This window comes from Bactrocera dorsalis, chromosome 6 (assembly GCF_023373825.1).
Source record: "Bactrocera dorsalis isolate Fly_Bdor chromosome 6, ASM2337382v1, whole genome shotgun sequence".
Classification (NCBI taxonomy): domain Eukaryota; kingdom Metazoa; phylum Arthropoda; class Insecta; order Diptera; family Tephritidae; genus Bactrocera; species Bactrocera dorsalis.
Window position 1 is genome coordinate 41799434 of NC_064308.1, and position 3259 is coordinate 41802692.

At 33.7% G+C, this 3259-nt stretch overlaps 1 pseudogene; it reads right to left on the reverse strand.

The window, feature by feature from the left end:
- Positions 1-361: 361 nt before the first annotated feature.
- LOC125779648 (putative nuclease HARBI1) lies at positions 362-2225 on the reverse strand (annotated as a pseudogene).
- Between the last annotated feature and the right edge of the window lie 1034 nt (positions 2226-3259).

Consider the following 3259-nt stretch of genomic DNA (forward strand, 5'->3'; position numbering starts at 1 on the left):
TTAAAAATCTAAGTTGCCTCTGGAAATGTATTAAAATAATAATATGCGCTATAGAAAGGGAACACATATTTTCAAAAATATAAGAAATCATCAAATAAAAATATATTTGCGCGGTATGGCATTATTGATTGAGAGTGGCTAGGCACACAAATAGAATACAAACGCTAATGGCATAAACATCTTATCATTTCGCTACGAGCGGCAAGCGTTTTGTTCTCGTTTTCATTCGAACAATGTTGCCATTATTCAATACGCATATGTAGTTTTGTACACATCTAAAATTTCAATTATAATTTTTCATAATATATAATATCAAAACTGAAATCAAACTATTAAAATTAGTTTACATATATGTGTAAATAATAGCATTCGATTCTGAATTTGAGTTATTTTAAGAAAATTTCAAATATATTGAAGACAATTTTTATAATTACTACAGTATATCGAGCCTGGCAACCCTGCGGAAAACCTAATGTCGTTGGGAATTCTACGATTGGCGGGTGGTAGAAGGGTTGTTGGGTAATTATTTACATTGCGCTCTCATAAGATTCATTTGGTCATATGTGTTTGAAGAAACAGTGGTTCATAAATTGAAGTTATTACTGAAATTACTTTTTATAAGGAAGTTTAAAGAAATAACCTGGTTTGAAACTTTTTGCTTCGAAAATTATATCTAAAATAAGAAGTAGGTTATCTGATTTAAATTTTGGTATAATAATGCGTGTAGCTATAGCCAATGAGATTAAACCAAACATATAATTTATTATTTCAAATAAACAAAATTAAATGCTGATATAGAGACATATTAAAAAAATTATTACTAAAATCAAATATTTATTATACTTTTTGTTATTTGTCTTACATTTTATAAATTTATAGTAGTTACAAAGAAATTTAAAATTCTTAGGCAATTTTATAATTATTACCCACAGTGCAACTTCCCATATATGCGTGCGCTCTCATTTGTAAACATGGTGTGAGAAAATACGTTGCTCTCATTTGTAAATATGTAGTGGTAAAATACGTTGCGCTCACTTCCCTCTTCATGTTTGCCCGCGATGTTCCCCTCACCTAACCCTCAAAATGTGCACTCGTGCCCGCACGGGCAAAATGCCACTGAGGGCTAATATACCCATCCCTGGTTTAAACAATACACCCCGTTCATGTGATAAGCACCCAAATACCTTTTTCAAAACTCCATTAAGCCTTTCAACACAATTCCGAGCCCGAATGTGGCAATCATTGTAATTTGCCCAATCGTCTGTGGATTTCGAAATGGTGTCATCAACCATGGTTGCTGTGGATAGCCTGAATCACCAATAAGCCAACTTGAATCTACATCACTGGCGTTTTGCCTTTCCAAAAATTGTTTACATTGGCTGTTCTCCCAAATAAAAGCATCATGGGTACTACCACCATAACGCGCGTTTCCAGACACTATGTAGTCACAAATAAGTTGCACATTTTTGGAAAAGTAGCCCTTTCTGTTTATGTAGCAGCATTCAACATCAGCGGCCGGCTTTTTAATTTTAACATGGGTGCAATCAATAGCACCAATGCACCCAGGAAAACCCGTAGATAAAATAAATCTGTAAAAATATAAACACATATGTACATACACATTATTTTTTATGTACCTATATAATGATTTTCTTACGTTTGTTTTATTTTGTTTTGTTCCTCTAAAGATGTTGGAAATTTAATGTATTTACACATTAATTTTCCTTCAATGATGTTTGTGACTTCTTTTACTGCACGACACACAACTGTCTTGCTTAATGAGCACACAAAATCTTGGGCAACGTCTCTGAAATATGATACTGTCGCATAGTAATGAAGTGCTGCAGTCATTCTTAATGATTTTGGGTCAAACGTACGTCTTTCGCCACTTTTCATATGAGGACTTAGCTCTTGTAACAAGGCTATTGTGGGATCTTTTTTTAAAACGGAATAGCTTTTCAAAGCGAGCTTCCGGCAAATGGGTCAGTTGTCGTCGATGAACGCGTAACATATTCCGTTGGTCCTCCAATAAGGCAAATAATGCAGCAGCTATCATAATTTGATTCACTAAGAAATTATAACATTGATAATAAATTTATACATTCAAAATATATATATAGTATATAAAATATTATTTGTACTTACGAATAAAAAAAATAAGAGTAAACAAAACTTTTTTGCAGTAAACAAAACAAATATATTCGTGTACATTGACAGATGTTTATGCATTCATTTTCTCTTAACTTCCCGTGGTATGTTAGAAACAAACAGATCCTAGAGGAAACAAATCTCCCTTCCATTCAATCGGCAGCTATTTCCTACGCTGCAAATCTCCGGGCGTCAGTAGCATCCGAAGCAAACCCCAGCATCAACTGTCTTGCCACTCTCAGGTGCAAAAAAATCAACCGTTTCAGAAGGCCATGCATCCTAACAAATCCTTCCGCTCCCATTTAACCAAAAACTCGAGCTTCGCTTATTAGCGTCAGATTCTTTTGAGGGCCACTACCGCTCATAACTGAATCTTCCTCCTTCTCCTCCAAATTACATTCTAGGTTCATAACCATATGGTTGGTAACCAACTGGTGTGGGGGGGTTTTAGTCGGTAGGCGCATCAAGCGAATCCGACACTACCCGCCAGGGTGTCTTTAGAAGACTTCCCCCCTACATCTGTTCAAAAAAAGACAAAAAAAAAGCATTCATTTTAGTTATAGCACATTTTCGATAACATCGATAACGACCCACCACAACCATAACGAAAGGTGACTTTTCTGAGTTACAGAAACACTTCAAAACAATTGTTCGTTATAAACCTTTCGTTACGCAAAAGTGATATTTCTTTCTATATCATAACGAAAAGTTACAGAAACGCACAACAGATTCGTTTATTTTCTATGCGCAACCGACTCGGCATATAGTTTATGTATATATGATCGGTATATATTTGGTATCAAAGCATATATGTACTTAGTATATAAGTATGTATGTATATTAAAATTTACCTACATACATATGTATTTCATGATAATTCCATAAAATCATTAAAAATATATAATACAGTAAATTTTGTATTATTACCCAAATAATTAATATAAGTTTAAGATAATTAGTCTTAAATGTGTACATTTAAATTAAATGTTTTGATATCATCTTAAAAGATAGCGGTCGCACATCTGTTCATATAAGTTATGGGTTTACTTGTCAAAAGTAAAAATTATCTTCTTTTTCTAGTCTTACGACCTTTATTGTTCAACCGCTCGCT